Source organism: Lolium perenne, chromosome 3, assembly GCF_019359855.2.
Source record: "Lolium perenne isolate Kyuss_39 chromosome 3, Kyuss_2.0, whole genome shotgun sequence".
Taxonomy (NCBI): Eukaryota; Viridiplantae; Streptophyta; class Magnoliopsida; order Poales; family Poaceae; genus Lolium; species Lolium perenne.
This window is the reverse complement of record NC_067246.2, coordinates 263,289,767-263,310,507: the sequence shown is the minus strand read 5'-3', so window position 1 is coordinate 263,310,507 and position 20,741 is coordinate 263,289,767. Positions and strand designations below refer to the sequence as shown.

At 43.4% G+C, this 20,741-nt stretch overlaps 2 long non-coding RNA genes across 8 annotated transcripts in view; one reads left to right on the top strand and one right to left on the bottom strand.

The window, feature by feature from the left end:
- Window positions 1-10,289: 10,289 nt before the first annotated feature.
- On the bottom strand, window positions 10,290-12,393 carry LOC127344132 (uncharacterized). Its single transcript, XR_007877772.2, has 5 exons — window positions 12,278-12,393; window positions 11,363-12,246; window positions 11,143-11,265; window positions 10,879-11,060; window positions 10,290-10,770 (listed from the first exon to the last, which is right to left on the bottom strand). It is a non-coding gene; the product is annotated as an uncharacterized lncRNA (long non-coding RNA).
- LOC127344131 (uncharacterized) overlaps window positions 12,130-20,741 on the top strand; it is a 35,603-nt gene continuing 26,991 nt past the window's right edge. Inside the window, exons 1-4 of one of the 7 annotated variants that reach the window (XR_007877768.2) lie at window positions 12,130-12,258; window positions 12,290-12,563; window positions 12,654-13,101; window positions 13,764-13,848. This is a non-coding gene — a long non-coding RNA (uncharacterized lncRNA). Of the gene's footprint in view, window positions 12,564-12,653; window positions 13,102-13,763; window positions 13,906-20,741 lie in introns of all 7 variants that reach the window. The other 6 variants (XR_007877770.2, XR_007877771.2, XR_011755979.1 and 3 more) reach the window with 6 other exon arrangements.

Here is a 20,741-nt window from a genome sequence, read left to right as displayed (position 1 = left end):
ATCATTTCTTGATTCTTTAACAATACGGTACCAGTCCGTAAAGTTTCTTGTCAGACTTAACAGTATTTCTATCTCAATTACAAGACTAGCGCATGGTAGAAAACGGATGCCAATACTACAAAATTAATTCAAAATACTACTCGGACTAAGTTCATGATAATTAGTTCAAGTTTTAATCTAATTACTAATGAACTCCCACTTAATACAACATCCCTCATAGTTGTTAAGTGATACACGATCCACATCCACTACACCAAAACCGATCATCACGTGAGATGATGTAGCTTCAATGGTGAACATCAACATGTTGATCATATCATCCATATGACTCGTGTTCAACCTTTCGGTTTCCGTTGTCCCGAGGCCATGTCTGTACATGCTAGGCTCGTCAAGCAAACCTAAGTATTCCGCGTGTGCAAACATGGCTTACACCCGTTGTATGTGAACGTAGAGTCTATCATATCCGATCATCACGAGATGCTTTGAAACGACGAACTGTAGCAACGGAGCATACGCGGGGAGAACACTTTATTATCTTGATATTAATATGAGGGATCATCTTATAATGCTACCGTCGCGATCTAAGCAAAATAAGATGCATAAAGGATTAACATCACATGCAATTCATAATGTGATATGATATGGCCCTTTAGTCTTTGCGCCTTTAATCTTCATCTCTAAAGCACGGACATGATCTCCATCATCAACAGGCATGATCTCCATCATCGTCGGCGTAGCATCAAGGTCCATGGCGCCGTCTTCATGGTTGTTCACCGTGTGTAGCAACTATTACAACTACTTTGAAACAATACTACAACGTGAAATATAAAGACAACCATAAAGCTCATGCTGGTTGCCACAATACAATAATGATCATCTCATACATATTAATCATCACATCATGGCCATATCACATCACCAAACCCTGCAAAAACAAGTTAGACGCCTCTAATATGGTTTGCATATTTTACGTGGTTTAGGGTTTTCGAGTAAGATCCAATCTACCTACGAACATGAACCACAACGGTGATACTAGTGTTGTCAATAGAAAGAGTAAATTGAATCTTCACTATGGTGGGAGAGACAGACACCCGCAAAGCCACTTATGCAATACAAGTTGCATGTCGAACGTGGAGCAAGTCTCATGAACGCGGTCATGTAAAGTTAGCCCGAGCCGCTTCATCTCACCATGCCGCAAGATGCAAAGTACACGAACTAAAGACAACAAAGCATCAACGCCCACAGAACAATTGTGTTCTACTCGTGCAACCAATCTATGCATAGACACGACTCTGATACCACTGATGGGATTCGTAGCATAGAAATCAAAAAAATTCCTACCGCAAGAACGAAAACACAAGCCAAGATCTAATCTAGTAGACGGTAGCAACGAGAAGATCATGAGACTAACCCTCGAAGATTTCCAAAGCCTAACGAGATTAGATCTCGTGGTGGATGTAGTCAATCACTTGCCGCATGCAAAAGCGCGTAGAAGATCTTGACGGTGCCACAATCGGGGAGCACCTCCGTACTCGGTCACACGTTCGGTGTTGATGAAGACGACGTCCTCCTCCCCGTTCCAGCGGGCAGCAGAAGTATTAGATCCTCCTCGGAATCCCGGCAGCACGACGGCGTGGTGACGGTGGTGGTGGAGAACTCCGGCAGGGCTTCGCCTATGCGCTGCGGGAGTAGTATGTGGAGGAGGGGCGCTAGGGTTTAGGGAGAGGGAGGCTTGGGCGCTGGCCACTAGGGGGGCGGCCAAGGTTTGAGGCTAGAGTGGCCGGCCCCCTCCCCTTGCTCCTCTTTTTATATGTGGACACCCCCAAGAGTTAGACTACAAGTCTTCGAATAAGACCCGAAACCAAAACTTGCCATAAGCACGAAACCTATTCAAGATGGGAGTCCTACTCAAGGTGGGACTCCCACCTTTCCTTGGGGGGGGGGGGGGGTTGTTGGCCGGCCCCTATGGTGGAGTCCACCTGGGACTCCTCCCCCTTAGGGTTGGCCGGCCATGCCAGGTGGAGTCCCTCCGGGACTCCACTTTCCATGGTGATTTCTTCCGGACTTTTCTAGAACCTTCCATAAATGCACCGGATCATTTTCAAACTTGGAAAATGACTTCCTATACATGAATCTTATTCTCCAGACCATTCCGGAACTCCTCGTGATGTCCTGGATCCCATCCGAGACTCCGAACAAAACTTTGAACTCCATTCCATATTCCATATCTACTTAAACGACATCAAACCTTAAGTGTGTCACCCTACGGTTCGCGAACTATGCAGACATGGTTGAGACTTCTCTCCGACCAATAACCAATAGCGGGATCTGGAGATCCATAATGGCTCCCACATATTCAACGATGACTTTAGTGATCGATTGAACCATTTACATACGATACCGATTCCCTTTGTCACGCGATATTTTACTTGTCCGAGGTTTGATCATCGGTATCTCTATACCTTGTTCAACCTCGTCTCCTGACAAGTACTCTTTACTGGTACCGTGGTATGTGGTCTCTTATGAACCATTCATATGCTTGCAAGCTAATTAGACGACATTCCACCGAGAGGGCCCAGAGTATATCTATCCGTCATCGGGATGGACAAATCCCACTGTTGATCCATATGCCTCAACTCATACTTTCCGAATACCTAATCCCACATTTATAACCACCCATTTACGCAGTGGCGTTTGATGTAATCAAAGTACCCTTCCGGCATAAGTGATTTACATGATCTCATGGTCGAAGGACTAGGTAACTATGTATCGAAAGCTTATAGAAAATTGAACTTAATGACATGATCTTTATGCTACGCTTATTTGGGCGTGTGTCCATTATATCATTTACTCAATGACATAACCTTGTTATTAATAACATCCAATATTCATGATCACGAAACTATGATCATCTATCAATCAACAAGCTAGTTATACAAGAGGCTTACTAGGGACACCTTGTTGTTTGCATAACACACATGTATCAATGTTTCGGTTAATACAATTTTAGCATGGTATGCAAACATTATCATAAACACAAAGATATATTATAATAACCATTTTATTATTTCCTCTTGGGCATATCTCCAACACTAGGGACAGGCAGTAGCCCTCTGACATGCACATACCCCCGCATGGTTGTAGCTTGACGACAGAGCTCGCTTTGGTCACTATACTCAAATACAGTATACAGGCCCACCATTACCACCTCTTCTTTGGTTCCCTCCATCATTGCTATAACTACCCCTATATGATGTTCATCTGGATACTCTACTGCTATCTTGATTTGGTAGAACTTCACCTCCACATTAAAAATTCTCCGAGTCTACGGTCTCTCGCCGGTGGGAAGGTTTCAGTTCTTTGTTTAGTTTATTTTGACTGTCTTCTTCAGGATGGTGAGGTGGTGGCTCCATCCTGAAGTTAGAATAAGGTCCTCACCGCGCTATTCTCTCTCTGGTGATGTGTCTAGCACCGACGGAGGGCGCGTGGAGTAGTGTGTCTGGCGGATCTCCTGGGATCTGGTTGGTTTTCGTGTTCGCTAGTGTGGTTTCATGTCAGTCTATTCCTATCTACGTTTGTTATCATTGGCGATGGTTGCTGCTTTGATGTGCTGGTCCTTTGGGGGCTTAGCATGACGACTTCTCGACTGTCTACTATAACAAGCTCTACTACGACAAGTTTTTCCTAGCTCCGGTGATGGAGGGGCGAGGGCGGCGGCGCGCCTTCGGCTCGCACTAGTGTCCGTAGTCGTCGCTAGGTGATCCAATGACCTATTTGTAATTTTTATTACTTTTGACCATCTTTGTACTGTTGCTGCTGATTATTAATAGATCGGTGGAATTTCGCAAAATAAAAGTCTCCCAGTCTCATGTGGTATATTCCTTACGTCAGCCCATTTAGTTGGCACCCTAACAACCTCATGAAAGATATGGAACATTCCTGTGCAATCCATATCTTTAAAGTTCTTCAAAGGTGATACAAATTGTTGGTTGGATGTTCCATCGACGATCACCATGACACATGATATTCTATTCGTTGGCGGACATCTGGCCCCACTGGTAGTTGTGGTTTCTTTTCCTTGTGCGCCGGCCCTGGTGGGGCCTATGCGGCAAGCCCATGATGCTCTTTTCGGACTTCCCCTTCCGAACCCTCCAATCTTCTTAAATATTTCAGACTCTTTCGAAACCTTCCGAAATAATTCTAGATCCTTCTGGTACCTTCTATATATGACCGTGATCATTCCATCATTCCGTATTACTTTGGAACACTCTCTGGGCCATTCCGGAGTATTCCGAGGCTCTACAAACATCCTTCGGAACCATATTACATCGGCAAGCATGATAACCGAATCCGAATGAATCAATTCACATCCACGTTGTTATTTTGCAATAGAAAACAGTACATCCGCGACACTAGCTGCTAGCTGGCAGCCAGGCGCGTCAGTGCGTACGCGAACGTGGTCACGTCCTTCTTGTCTAGTACACACCCGTACAACAAAGCCGCGCCGATGTTCTGCAAACCCTCCAACCTGACGCGGCACTTCTCAAGGCTGGAGAGGGCCGCGTCGAAATCGCCGGAACACATCTTCAGATCGCAGGCGTACACCTTCTGCAGCGCGGCGCCGAGCGCGTCTGTGGCGGCGTCGCGGTCGCTCAGGCAGCCGTTGTACGCATCCTTCAGCTCGCCGGAGAGCGACTGGTTCTTCAGCAAATCGCGGGTTATGGCCCTCAGAGCTTCGTACTCCCGAGAGACCCGTTTCCCGGCGGCGGCGGCGTAGACGGTGACATCGGCCTCCCGTGGCGCCGCCTGCAGGATGTACCGGCATTGCCAGTACGTCTCGTTAATTCCGGAGGTGGCTTTCTGGCACGCGTCCTCGACGGCCATGGATGGGGATCCCGTGCATGCCTCGCTGCTGCCCGCGAAGAGGATGGTGGTGGCTAGAGACGAGGCTAGGGCGAAGATGACGGGTGTGTTCTTCATGTTTGCTCTGTATCTCTCTTACTTTCCTGCCGGATTGATCTATTAATTAGCAGGGAAATCTTCTGGCTATATAGAGCTTTTTGCACAACTAAAAAAATTATCTCAAATGCTTGATTCGCAATTGGATACTCCGCTCTTATAATGCCCACATTTATGGGTCGTGATTTTGGAATTATTGCACAGCTTTAACCATTCCAAAAGTTCTGCTCGAGCATTGCTTGATCAGTCCTTTCACAATGGGTTGGCTCTTACCACGTTATCATAGGCATTGATGTTTGTTAAGATACAAGTACACAAATACATTGTTTCTTAGTGTTGTATCTAAATTTAATGATTTTAGGCTCATACATGCATGTAACTGGTAAACTGGGCTATTAATAACTTTTATCAATGGCCGCGTGCAAATGTTGTACTATCTAAGCTAAGATACAACACCACTTTCTTTCATCAATAAAATAGGGTGCCGCATAAGCAAAGTATTAAGAATATCGCGCTAGGAAACACCTATTATGAAAGGCCTCGTAGACAGGCTACATATGTGGACAATGTGATGTAGAAAGAGCATTGAATTTTGGAAGAGTCTATTAATCTGCCAGATGTAGCTAAGCCCCCTCCTTCCTTTGCACTGGTGACGGAAAAAAATACAAAGTAAGTTGCTCTGCTATGTCCCAGCGTAGGTTCGTTCGCGCCGATACGTCGATGGGTCGTGCTTCCCAGCGGCGCTGTCCGCCAACAAGCACCCTATGAAGACGCAGCCTGCCATGTCCCCCACTGCGGCACCCAGCCTATCGTCGTCGCAGTCCCAGGTCAGCTTGGTCCGTGTCCACACATTTGATGGACCACACTTCCCGGCAACCCTCTCCTTGGACGAGATCGACGAGCTCACCGGCCAATGGGTACCAATCGAGTTTTTCTGCCATGGATTCCCTGGCAGGAGCTCGGGTGATGAAATTATCCACACACCAATCCGGCCACCAGACTTAGAGAAGATGGTGTTGGCGACCGGAGTTGGTCGGGGTTGACCCGATCTGGCCGCCTCAGGTCTCCGGTGTGCCGGAATTCATGACCGTCGATCTCGAATCAGCCATGGCGCTACTGTTGTGGTCATTTGTGAAGGGCAACTTTTAAGGATTGTTATCGATGTTACATACGACATTGCCATTTGTTATATATGTGCATCATTTTTGTTGCGTAACTACGACGAAAGTGGTATAATTAATTTTCTACATATGTTACAGAGAAATTATACCAATGATACATGCTGATAGGCAAAAATGTTGGATGTACTATAGTAGTATGTTATAAAACGATGCAACATTTTCATAAATGTTACTTAAATATAGAAAAATGCTATATTTAAAATTATTTTGTACTATTGGCGGATTTTTTACACCATAATTTCGCGACTTGGCATGCTATAGAAAAAGGTGTTGGAAATAAATGTTACATACTTGAAAAAATTAATACATATAAACCGTTTTTTTCAGCTGGCTGTAGCCTAGCGGTGGCCTTGAATTTCTCTGTCCTTTCTTTGAAAGAGATCATTTTCAAACTGATTGGTACTTCTTTCGATCAAATTTGAACACAAACCTCAACACTTATTATTGATCAAAAGGAGTAGTTGTTTCCATTGTTCGTGACGAGCCATATTATTGATGATTGCCCTAGCTGTGAAAGGAACCTGAAAATGTATTTGTTGGGCCATTAACAATTGTTTAAAAAAGGCTGACCTGGGCAAATGGCCGATGGCACGCACCTAACATGCCAAGGACCAAGGTCGTGTTTTTTTTTCCTTTTCTGCGCTTTATGTTCGTCAAGTGCTAGCTTCTTCTTTCAGGAGATCATGTTAAGTGTCTACATGTGCCATTATAAGTGGTACAAGGAGTGATTTTTGGGAGGAATTCTCCTTTCGACGAACTATCTTGGAAAACCTTTCTTTCAAATTATAAATTATTTCCACTTTCGAGATCTTTGCGTCTAGAGCTTCAAAACTAGATCTAATGGTTATATGTTTATCAATGCATTATTCATATTTTACTCACACAAAGTGCCTAGAAGCACGTGCTAGAGCTGACTCTGCAATAACAAATTTAATAATAGAGCGAGCTGCTGGCTATAAGATAGTGACATGTCATTTATAGTTAGTGCCGTGGTGGTGTCATGGCAGATGCCATGGGTAGTTTAAGTTGTGACCGGATGTACGCCGTAGGAAGAGATGCACTAACAAGCACATACGGGACACAACGATCTACCCAGGTTCAGGACCCTCGTGAGGAGGTAAAACTCCTACTCCTGCTTGTATGGATGTATATATCTCGAGGTGGAAACCCCACAATAATAGTGCTCTTTAAGCTATGTAGCGAGGGGAGGAAGAAGCTTTGTGGCTCTATGCGTATGAGGGGAAGAATGAGCGATCCTCTGCCTTGGAGGCCCTGGACCCCCTTATATACTGGGGGCAGGGTACACTGTCAGAAACCCTAGCATGGGATAAAGCCTATTTTTCCTGGTGCCAAAGTCTTCGCTTGGGCCCCGCTAGGAGCTCCATCCTGCTGCCCTGGACATCCTCGATGGGACTGGGCATATATACATGTACTTGACTCTGTGGGCACGCTGACCATTGTTCCCTCTGTCACGGTGGTCATCGCATGATGAGCTCATACGGTGCTAGAATGGACATGCTCTGCCATGATGATGAGATGTTTCCGCGATTGTAGCGATGGGACTTGAGCGCTGACCATGGGGACATGCATATGACCGTTAGCTCTATGACGGTCATCAATGTCGGCTCCCACATAGTATGTCGGTTTCTCACTTCTAGCTTGCTTGACGTAATCTGAGATGACGGACTCTAGGTATGTCGGGTTTGATATGCCAATATAGGTAAGTCGGTCATCCTATGCCAACTACCCCTAACCCGGTCAACCTTCAGTTTGGTCAACCGCACTTTACCTGCAATAAGATTATCTCGCTGACCTCAGTAAGTCATCATATAAAGATAATTTGGCTATAATGCCATGCCCTTAGCCTACTGGGGGTCATTCCCCCGTCAGTTTTATGTTTTTTTTGAAAAATCAAACTAGGTGTAATTTGATCAAACCTTTAGAAGAATCTATCGACAAATATGATATTTTGTAGATACCATGTGGAAGTATATTTCATTATCTATCTAATGAATTGATTTTATATTTTGCATGTTAATGATGTTGATAAAAATTTGATTAAACTTGACATAGTTCGACTTTCTAAAAAAATAAACCTTAAGCCTCGGGATGGATGTAGTAACCAACAAGCTTAATATCTACAAAATTGTACTCCATCCGTCCCAAAATGTAAGGCGTCTAAGGATTAGTCAAAAGTCAATATTTTTTAAGTTTGATCAAGTTTATACACAAAAATATAAACATTTACAGTAATGAATCAACATGAATAGATTCACCATAAAATATATTTTCTTAATATGTCCATTCGATATTGTAGATATAAATATTTTTTTCTAAATATTTGGTCAAAGTTAGTAAAGTTTGACTTTTGACCAGTCCTTAGATGCCTTACATTTTGGGACGGAGGGAGTACTATTTTATTGGTATACGGCGCACCTTGCACTCTCCATTAGTGTCTAGAAGCATGTGCTACAACTGACTGTTGCATGAGAGCCCACGCCGTCTATGTTTTCATGTCTCTCTCCTCCACATATGTAAAAGTGCCATATATGTGGGTTGTAATCCCACTATTATACTTATTATTACCTTTTTTCTCATATTCTCTCTCATCTAACTAAACACAAATATGATATTTAAATTCTTGCATATGCTGACTAGCGCTTATGTATTTGCTCTCAATTGACCGATGAAGTGTTGTTTCCACTATCTCGATTTGGGTCATAAAAAACTATGTCCGGGGTAAGCAATCACATGCATGTATACACAAATATACCATGTTTTAGATTCGCTGTACAATATGATGACATCAACTTCCTCTTACAGTTGTCACATCATATTTTTGTTTAATTAGAGAAGAAAGATTGAAGAACTAGAAAGTTATCTTTCCTTAACTAAGAGATTAATTATACCCTATAAAATAAAGGGCATAACGGAAGGCTAATTTATCCATTGTACCGTATATCTTCTCTTAGAAACACAATTTTCTACCAAATATATTAATTAATTTACATTAATTGCAAGACATGACAACAAAAGATAATGATCTATATTTATGGTTTTGTCTAGATAACATGAACTGCTAAGGTAAGACGAGACTTTTTTAGCATTGTAGGTGCCCTACATCAGCGAAATCACATCGGCGAGCATGATTACTGAATGAATCGATCCAGCGCTGTTATTTTGCAACAGAAAACAGTACATCGGCGACATGAGCTAGTTGGCAGCCAGGCGCGTCAGGGAGTACGCGAGCGTGGTCCTGCCCTTGTCAGCTAGCACAGTCTCGTACAACAAACCCGTCGCGCCGACGTTCTGCAAACCCTCCAACCTGACGCGGCACTTCTCAAGGCCGGAGAGGGCCGCGTCGAAATCGCCGGAACACGCCTTCAGATCGCAGGCGTCCATCTTCTGCAGCGCGGCGCCGAGCGCGGCTTTGGTGGCGTCGTAGTCGCTCAGGCAGCCGTTGTACGCATCCTTCAGCTCGGCTGGGAGCGACTGGTTCTTCGGATCCTCGCCGGCTTCCGTCCTCAACGCGGCGTACTCAGTAAACGTCCATTTCCCGGCGGCGACGACGGCGTAGACGGTGACCTCGGCCTCCCACTACACCACGGTATAGATATGGGGGCACTTGTCCTAGTGGCACTTGTCAAAGTGCCCCTAATAGTAGCCAATTAGTGGCACTTTTCCAAGTGCCCCTAATTATATGCCTATTGGGGCACTTCTCAAATGCCCCAATATGTGTATACCTACTAGGGCATTTTTTGAAGTGCCCCAATAGATGTTGACCTTTTGGGGTACTTTTAAGTGTCACAATTGATCATTACTTGGATAAAACAATGTAAACAATGATATAGCTAGCATATAGTTAACAGGGATAGGGATAGAAACATAACAGTACAAACATCCTATAGCAGCCACCAGTTGCATTGGTAATCCTATAGCTAGCATATACAAACATAACAGCTAGTAGCATTGCCAATACTATAGTTAACAGGGATAGAAAATTTAGTGCAATCTTTTCATAATCTGATAGAAAGAGGAAAAGCTGCACATGGAAGCAACATTCCATACATATATATTAACACTGCAGTTCATTCAGACTTACCCATATTGCATAGTAGCAGTACTTAGCATAGAAACATAGCAGTTCATTTCTAATAGTCCATACTTAGCAGTACTTAACAGTCACTTAATAGTCCGTACTTAGCAGTCCATTACTTAACAGTCCATTACTTAACTAGATTACTGAAGTCCAACATTTCAAACTAGCACAACAGTGCTATGAGAAATGCTACCACCAAACCAAAATGCTACCACTGGTACCGTTGCCACCGTCTTCATGGGTTCAGGTACCGTTGGCACCGTCTTCATGCTTCCAGGGGTCGATGAGAAGCCAAGGGTTATGGCCATTCTTATCGACAGAGAAGCAAAAGATGTAGACGCAACCTTCTTCTAAGCCGAACCTCCTTACAGCCTTCGCCCAGCCACTTGTCAGCATTGCCCTCTTTAGATCTAGTCCCAGCCTCATCTTGACATTGTAAGACTTTTGATATCCCGCACATTGGACTGGTAGCTCAATTGCATCATCCAGGTACTTCTTGAGGTACCTCTGTGTAAACTTTGCGGAAAATTCCTTGCAAAATAGAAACATTTTAGAATCATTAGGATAGAATATTTGTATTCTTCCTAAAGTACTACTATTTTTTCAGAATTTATGCAAGGAGTTAAAATAAGTACACACCATTTTGCAGTTTTTTTAAATGACAGAAGATTTGCTCATCCTGTACACATAGTACTTGAATGGTTTTCCTGGGAACTGACGAACCAAATTTGTGAGGGCCTTGCATTGGTCTTCATTGAGTACTAGATTGTTTCCCCAAACACAGTGCTTATCATACTCCTCGTTGCCAGTTATACGCGGTCCTGCAGATAATAGTTGTACATGTGAGAGACATATCCGTTTATCTCGTGGACAACATATTTGTAGGAATGTGAAGACACATACCCCTATGAACCAGCACAGTCTGCTGCACCGGGATGTCCATGTCCGGATCACTTTCCATCGGCATCTCCTCTTCACCATCAGAGAGCACGATAGGATTTAACTCCGTGCTCCCCACCTCCATCTCTGAAATATAGCAAGGTGTTAAATAAAACAATGGTGACTTGATTTTTAATAATAGATTAACATACATTGTTTTGTACATAATAGATCAACAACTTACCCCTTCTTTCGTCGGAGGTCGGGTACAACGCCACGAAGAAGATAGAGAACTGCTCCCCGGTCACCGGCGGTAACAAGATTCACTCGCACGAATTTCAGTATTAGTGATCTTCTAGGAATTAGTAGATTTTGTTTAATAAACTTGCATAATTTTTTTAAATTAAAATCAAAATAAACAAATGGAAAAATCAGGGATCATTGTAAAATGGCACCCATAGTATTAGCCAATGTTAATAATTATTACTAATGAAAAAAACAGGGATCATTGAAAAAATCAGGCATATTAATCAAACACGTGTTAAAAAATCAGGCATAATTATTAGTTAGCCAATGTTTTTATTTGAGATGAACTAATGTTTTTAGGACATCATTTAGCAGAATGAAAAAAATCTGCCAGGGTTGAGATGAACTAAAAAATCTTTATTTAATCTTTCATCACGAGTGAATTAGTTGAGATCTTTAGTTCATCTTGAAATAATAACAAGATTTTTTAACTAATAAAAACATTAGTGAATTAGTTTAGCTCTGCTAAATTTTTAGAATTAGTTCAAATCTGCTAATTTTTTTAGTTAAGGACATATTTAATCTTTATTAAGGACATCTCAACTAACGTGTTAAAAAATCTGGCCTCAACTAATGTTTTTAGGACATCATTTAATTGAAAAATCAAACATATTAAAAAATCAACTCCTCCATGCCATCCACTCAACGCCATCCACGACGCCATCCTCGCGCTCCATCGCCGTCGCCGCGCCTCGCCGTCGAGGGCCCAGCCGCGCCTCGCGCTCCATCGCCGTCGCCGCGCCTCGCCGTCGAGTGCCCAGCCGCGCCTCGCCGTTGCAGTCGAGGTGGTCCTCGCCCTCGCAGTCGACGGCCCAGCCGCGCCTCGCCGTCGCCGTCGACGGCCCAGCCGCGCCTCGCCGTCGAGGGCCAGGCCGCGCTTCGCCGTCGTCTTCAAGGAAATTCCAAATCCAACTCCGGAGCGAGCGCACGGGAGTCGGGAGGAGAGCGGAACTCCAGCCGCTGCCTACACAGATCAGGCGAGCTGCTCCGGCCGCCCCCGCCGATCCGGCCGCAAGCCACGCGCGGATTGACTCGCCGCAAACCCCAGGCCCTCTCCCCGCCTCGCCTCGGCCAGATTCGGCTGGCGGTGGGGGAGCTCCGCCCCGATTCGTGCCGCTCCAATCCGTCGCCAGTCCACGGTGAGTTCGGTTCCGCCGCTCCTCTGGGCGTGCCGCTCGAATTCGGGGTGTTTCGGGGGCGTCTCTGACCCTGGTGCTGATTCGGGCTAGGGTTTTGCGAGGCTAGCGACAGATGGGGGTGGAGGACTACCATGTGGTGGAGCTCGTCGGGGAGGGGTCCTTCGGGAAGGTCTACAAGGGGAGGCGCAAGTACTCTAGACAGGTTTGGTCCGCCGGCCAGATGCAAGGAGGGCGTGGTGGTCAGAGGCAGCGGAAGGGCGGTGGTGCTTGGTGACGAGAGGAGGGACGTCCACCCTGCAGCTTGGGCGAGGGAGTCTTCACCGTCCTCGTCGCGGCGGTCTTGCTAGGTGTGGCGGAGGCCGTGGGCGGAGGTTGCCGAGGTCGCGGTACGGGTCCAGTACGAGCGGAGGTTGCCGATCTTGCAGATTGTTGAACCGACGGGTGCGGAGGAGCTACCTGGAGCAGTGGAACACCAGCGTCCAGCTCGACCTCATGCTCACTCGATGACATCGTCCCGCCGCACGCCACCGAGAACCAGGTGCCTCGTTCTTCCCAATCTTTGTCTGTCATCGTAGTTCTTGCCAGCGCAGGGAACGCATACTCCAGTCTCCTAGAAAGTTTACTAGGAATGATTCTTAATCTGACTAAGCAATGATCACCGTACTAAAATCACACTGAAACCATTGGGTCTGAATAACTCATATATCGATTTTAAACGGGAGACTCTGGTCAGGTGATGGTCATAATTGTGTCTCCTCAATGGTTCACTAGGAGGGATTCTTAATTTGATCAATATTGTAAGCATTGTTGTGAACAAGCAGGCTCTAATAATAAATTGCTTCATGTTGACTGTTCAAGTTTTTTGCTCATTAAGGACTGCTAACAAAGACAAAAAAAAAAAAAGCGACAAATCTGCTTGTTTCAAAATTCCATTGATCTGTAATGCCCAACGTTTCGAGTTGTTTAAGTTGGACCAGTTCTAACTGGCATTTCCCAATCTAATTTATCAGCTTGTACTAGTACAGCAGACGATGTGATCTTGCTTGCAGTGCTTGCACTACTAAATTAACTGTTGTTCCATGGTCAGACTACGCTTATAATATGCGCACATGAAATCCTTATCAGAGGATTCCAAGTTAGAAACTGATCCATTTATGAGGCACAGTTGGTTCTGAACTTTTTTATTTTCGTTTTATTCAGACGATGTTCGTTTGTTATCTTCTACTAGCTCTGCGGATGCTTCCAAGACATTTGCCTTGCGTATATGCTGGAGTATAAAGCCAAGGTGAGTATCAGAGCCAAGCAATGCAGGTGTGGTAGAGTGGAAGCATTTCTGATCCAGGTTTCTTAATCACTTCCGTGTATGCTTGAAAGTTGAACGTTAGAAAACATGATCTTAATCGCTTATTGATACGTCTCCGACGTATCGATAATTTCTTATGTTCCATGCCACATTATTGATGATATCTACATGTTTTATGCATACTTTATGCCATTATTATGCGTTTTCCGGAACTAACCTATTGACGAGATGCCGAAGGGCCAGTTGCTGTTTTCTGCTGTTTTTGGTTTCAGAAATCCTAGTAAAGAAATATTCTCGGAATTGGACGAAATCAACGCCCAGGGTCCTATTTTTGCACGAAGCTTCCAGAAGACCGAGGGGGAAAGGAAGTGGGGCCACGAGGTGCCGCCACAACAGGGCGGCGCGGCCTAGGTCTTGGCCGCGCGGCCCTGGTGTGTGGGGCCCTCGTGTGGCCCCCCGCGTTGCCCTTCCGCCTACTTAAAGCCTCCGTCGCGAAACCCCCAGTACCGAGAGCCACGATACGGAAAACCTTCCAGAGCCGCCGCCATCGCGAAGCCAAGATCTGGGGGACAGGAGTCTTTGTTCCGGCACGCCGCCGGGACGGGGAAGTGCCCCCGGAAGGCTTCTCCATCAACACCACCGCCATCTTCATCAACGCTGCTGTCTCCCATGAGGAGGGAGTAGTTCTCCATCGAGGCTCGGGGCTGTACCGGTAGCTATGTGGTTCATCTCTCTCCTATGTGCTTCAATACAATAATCTCATGAGCTGCCTTACATGATTGAGATTCATATGATGATGCTTGTAATCTAGATGTCATTATGCTAGTCAAGTGGATTTTACTTATGTGATCTCCGGAGACTCCTTGTCCCACGTGTGTAAAGGTGACAGTGTGTGCACCGTGTGGGTCTCTTAGGCTATATTTCACAGAATACTTATTCACTGAGTTATGATTTGAGTTGGATGTCTCTATGAAATTGTGGTGTGTTAGTACCTCCTGTGAATGCTCAAAGTGACAGCGTGGGGTGTTCATTAGTACTTGGGAATGCATCTTTAAGGTTTGCCTACATGATGAATTAGTGTTCATTATCTTGCCAGAGAGTAATTCAGAGTAGCATAGTGAAGTGCTTATTTATATCTCTTTATGATTGCAATGTGTTTTGTATCACAATTTATCTGTGTGCTACTCTAGTGATGTTATTAAAGTAGTTTATTCCTCCTGCACGGTGTAATGGTGACAGTGTGTGCATCGTGTAGTACTTGGCGTAGGCTATGATTGTGATCTCTTGTAGATTATGAAGTTAACTATTGCTATGATAGTATTGATGTGATCTATTCCTCCTTTCGTAGTGTGAAGGTGACAGTGTGCATGCTATGTTAGTACTTGGTTTGGTTATGTTGATCTGTTATGCACTCTAAGGTTATTTAAATATGAACATTGAATATTGTGGAGCTTGTTAACTCCGGCATTGAGGGTTCGTGTAATCCTACACAGTTAGTGGTGTTCATCATCCAACAAGAGGGTGTAGAGTCTAGCATCTATTTATTTATTCTGTTATGTGATCAATGTTGAGAGTGTCCACTAGTGAAAGTATGATCCCTAGGCCTTGTTCCTAAATACTGCTATCGCTGCTTGTTTACTGTTTTACTGCCGTTTTACTTCCTGCAATATTACTACCATCAACTGCACGCCAGCAAGCACTTTTCTGGCGCCGTACTACTGCTCATATTCATTCATACCACTTGTATTTCACTATCTCTTCGCCGAACTAGTGCACCTATTAGGTGTGTTGGGGACACAAGAGACTTCTTACTTTGTGGTTGCAGGGTTGCATGAGAGGGATATCTTTGACCTCTTCCTCCCTGAGTTCGATAAACCTTGGGTGATCCACTTAAGGGAAACTTGCTGCTGTTCTACAAACCTCTGCTCTTGGAGGCCCAACACTGTCTACAGGAATAGAAGCGTGCGTAGACATCAAGCTATTTTCTGGCGCCGTTGCCGGGGAGGTAAGGTAAAAGGTATTCACATCCTCCGACTACTAAGCGATTTTCTAGCACTGTTGCCGGTGTGTGAGTGCTCGAAGCTATTTCCTTTAGATCCTGCAATTGCATCTTTTTGTCTCTTGTTTTACACTAGTAAGGCTTAATGGAAGACAACAACAAAATGAGAGATCTTTATAAACTTTATCTTGAATTAGGACATGATGTGTTTGAAGAGAAAATTAAAAAACCCATGGAACTTATGCATGCTAATGGGAATGTTATTAGTATGAATGCTTTGAACACCATTGTTGCTAATGCTATGGAAGAATTTAAGCTTGGTGAGGTCGATTTTGATGAAAATGATCTCTTTAGCCCTCCGGGTATTGAGGAGAAAGTTTATGTTGATTATGATATGCCTCCCATATATGATGATTATAATGATAATGGTCTTTTGGTGCCGCCTACTATGGAGGATAAGTTTAATTATGATTACAATATGCCTCCTACACTTGATGAGAATAATAATGATAGCTACTTTGTTGAATTTGCTCCCACTACAACTAATAAAATTGATTATGCTTATGTGGAGAGTAATGATACTTTTATGCATGTGAATAAGAATGCTTTATGTGATACTTATATTGTTGAGTTTGTTCATGATGCCTCTGAAAGTTATTATGAGAGAGGAAAATATGGTTGTAGAAATTTTCATGTTACTAAAACACCTCTCTATATGCTGAAATTTTTGAAGTTACTCTTGTTTTATCTTCATATGCTTGTTACTTTGCTCTTCATGAACTTGTTTATTTACAAGATTCCTATGCATAGGAAGCATGTTAGACTTAAATGTGTTTTGAATTTGCTTTTTGATGCTCTCTTTTGCTTCAACTCTTATTTCTTGGGAGTGCATCATTGAAATTACTGAGCCCATCTTAATGGCTATAAAGAAAGAACTTCTTGGGAGATAACCCATGTGTTTATTTTACTACACTACTTTGTTTTATATTTGAGTCTTGGAAGTTGTTACTACTGTAGCAACCTCTCCTTATCTTATTTTATTGCATTGTTGTGCCAAGTAAAGTCTTTGATAGTAAGGTTCATACTAGATTTGGATTACTGCGCAGAAATAGATTTCTTTGCTGTCACGAATTTCGACCTAATTCTCTGTAGGTAACTCAGAAAATTATGCCAATTTACGTGAGTGATCCTCAGATATGTACGCAACTTTCATTCAATTTGAGCATTTTCATCTGAGCAAGTCTGGTGCCACTTTAAAATTCGTCTTTACGGACTGTTCTGTTTTGACAGATTCTGCCTTTTATTTCGCATTGTCTCTTTTGCTGTGTTGGATGGATTTCTTTGTTCCATTACCTTCCAGTAGTTTTGTGCAATGTCCAGAAGTGTTAAGAATGATTGTGTTACCTCTGAACATGTGAATTTTTGATTGTGCACTAACCCTCTAATGAGTTTGCTTAAAGTTTGGTGTGGAGGAAGTTTTCAAGGGTCAAGAGAGGAGGATGATATACTATGATCAAGAAGAGTGAAGAGTCTAAGCTTGGGGATGCCCCCGTGGTTCATCCCTGCATATTTTAAGAAGACTCAAGCATCTAAGCTTGGGGATGCCCAAGGCATCCCCTTCTTCATCGACAAATTTATCAGGTTCCTCTCTTGAAACTATATTTTTATTCGGTCACATCTTATGTACTTTGCTTGGAGCGTCTGTTTGTTTTTGTTTTTGTTTTTGTTTGAATAAAATGGATCCTAGCATTCATTGTGTGGGAGAGAGACACGCTCCGCTGTTGCATATGGACAAATATGTCCTTAGGCTTTACTCATAGTATTCATGGCGAAGGTTGAATCTTCTTCGTTAAATTGTTATATGGTTGGAATCGGGAAATGCTACATGTAGTAATTGATAAAATGTCTTGGATAATTTGATACTTGGCAATTGTTATGCTCATGTTTAAGCTCTTGCATCATATACTTTGCACCCATTAATGAAGAAATACATAGAGCTTGCTAAAATTTGGTTTGCATATTTGGTCTCTCTAAAGTCTAGATAATTTCTAGTATTGAGTTTGAACAACAAGGAAGACGGTGTAGAGTCTTATAATGTTTACAATATGTCTTTTATGTGAGTTTTTCTGCACCGGTTCATCCTTGTGTTTGTTTCAAATAAACCTTGCTAGCCTAAACCTTGTATCGAGAGGGAATACTTCTCATGCATCCAAAATCCTTGAGCCAACCACTATGCTATTTGTGTCCACCATACCTACCTACTACATGGTATTTCTCCGCCATTCCAAAGTAAATTGCTTGAGTGCTACCTTTAAAATTTCCATTCTTTAACTTTGCAATATATAGCTCATGGGACAAATAGCTTAAAAACTATTGTGGTATTGAATATGTATTTATGCACTTTATCTCTTATTAAGTTGTTTGTTGTGCGATAACCATGTTCCTGGGGACGCCATCAACTACTCTTTGTTGAATATCATGTGAGTTGCTATGCATGTCCGTCTTGTCTGAAGTAAGGGAGATTTACCACTCATTTAATGGTTAGAGCATGCATAATGTTAGAGAAGAACATTGGGCCGCTAACTAAAGCCATGAATCATGGTGGAAGTTTCAGTTTTGGACATACATCCTCAATCTCATATGAGAACATTAATTGTTGCTACATGCTTATGCATTAAAGAGGAGTCCATTATCTGTTGTCTATGTTGTATCGGTATGGATGTCTAAGTTGAGAATAATCAAAAGCGAGAAATCCAAATGCGAGCTTTCTCCTTAGACCTTTGTACAGGCGGCATAGAGGTACCCCTTTGTGACACTTGGTTAAAACATGTGTATTGCGATGATAATCCCGGTAATCCAAGCTAATTAGGACAAGGTGCGGGCACTATTAGTACACTATGCATGAGGCTTGCAACTTGTAAGATATAATTTACATAACACATATGCTTTATTACTACCGTTGACAAAATTGTTTCTTGTTTTCAAAACCAAAGCTCTAGCACAAATATAGCAATCAATGCTTTCCTCTTTGAAGGGCCTTTCTTTTACTTTTATGTTGAGTCAGTTCACCTATCTCTCTCCACCTCAAGAAGCAAACACTTGTGTGAACTGTGCATTGATTCCTACATACTTGCATATTGCACTTGTTATATTACTCTACATTGACAATATCCATGAGATATACATGTTATAAGTTGAAAGCAACCGCTGAAACTTAATCTTCCTTTGTGTTGCTTCAATACCTTTACTATGGATTTATTGCTTTATGAGTTAACTCTTATGCAAGACTTATTAATGCTTGTCTTGAAAGTACTATTCATGAAAAGTCTTTGCTTTATGATTCATTTGTTTACTCATATCATTACCATTGTTTTGATCGCTGCATTCATTACATATGCTTACAATAGTATGATCAAGGTTATGATGGCATGTCACTCCAGAAATTATCTTTGTTATCGTTTACCTGCTCGGGACGAGCAGGAACTAAGCTTGGGGATGCTGATACGTCTCCGACGTATCGATAATTTCTTATGTTCCATGCCACATTATTGATGATGTCTACATGTTTTATGCATACTTTATGTCATTATTATGCGTTTTCCGGAACTAACCTATTGACGAGATGCCGAAGGGCCAGTTGCTGTTTTCTGCTGTTTTTGGTTTCAGAAATCCTAGTAAAGAAATATTCTTGGAATTGGACGAAATCAACGCCCAGGGTCCTATTTTTCCACGAAGCTTCCAGAAGACCGAGGGGGAAAGGAAGTGGGGCCACGAGGCGCCGCCACAACAGGGCGGCGCGGCCTAGGTCTTGGCCGCGCGGCCCTGGCGTGTGGGGCCCTCGTGGGCCCCCCCCCCCCCCCCGCGTTGCCCTTCCGCCTACTTAAAGCCTCCGTCGCGAAACCCCCAGTACCGAGAGCCACGATACGGAAAACCTTCCAGAGCCGCCGCCATCGCGAAGCCAAGATCTGGGGGACAGGAGTCTCTGTTCCAGCAAGCCGCCGGGACGGGGAAGTGCCCCCGGAAGGCTTCTCCATCAACACCACCACCATCTTCATCAACGCTGCTGTCTCCCATGAGGAGGGAGTAGTTCTCCATCGAGGCTCGGGGCTGTACCGGTAGCTATGTGGTTCATCTCTCTCCTATGTGCTTCAATACAATAATCTCATGAGCTGCCTTACATGATTGAGATTCATATGATGATGCTTGTAATCTAGATGTCATTATGCTAGTCAAGTGGATTTTACTTATGTGATCTCCGGAGACTCCTTGTCCCACGTGTGTAAAGGTGACAGTGTGTGCACCGTGTGGGTCTCTTAGGCTATATTTCACAGAATACTTATTCACTGAGTTATGATTTGAGTTGGATGTCTCTATGAAATTGTGGTGTGTTAGTACCTCCTGTGAATGCTCAAAGTGACAGCGTGGGGTGTTCATTAGTACTTGGGAATGCATCTTTAAGGTTTGCCTACATGATGAATTAGTGTTCGTTATCTTTCCAGAGAGTAATTCAGAGTAGCATAGTGAAGTGCTTATTTATATCTCTTTATGATTGCAATGTGTTTTGTATCACAATTTATCCGTGTGCTACTCTAGTGATGTTATTAAAGTAGTTTATTCCTCCTGCACGGTGTAATGGTGACAGTGTGTGCATCGTGTAGTACTTGGCGTAGGCTATGATTGTGATCTCTTGTAGATTATGAAGTTAACTATTGCTATGATAGTATTGATGTGATCTATTCCTCCTTTCGTAGTGTGAAGGTGACAGTGTGCATGCTATGTTAGTACTTGGTTTGGTTATGTTGATCTGTTATGCACTCTAAGGTTATTTAAATATGAACATTGAATATTGTGGAGCTTGTTAACTCCGGCATTGAGG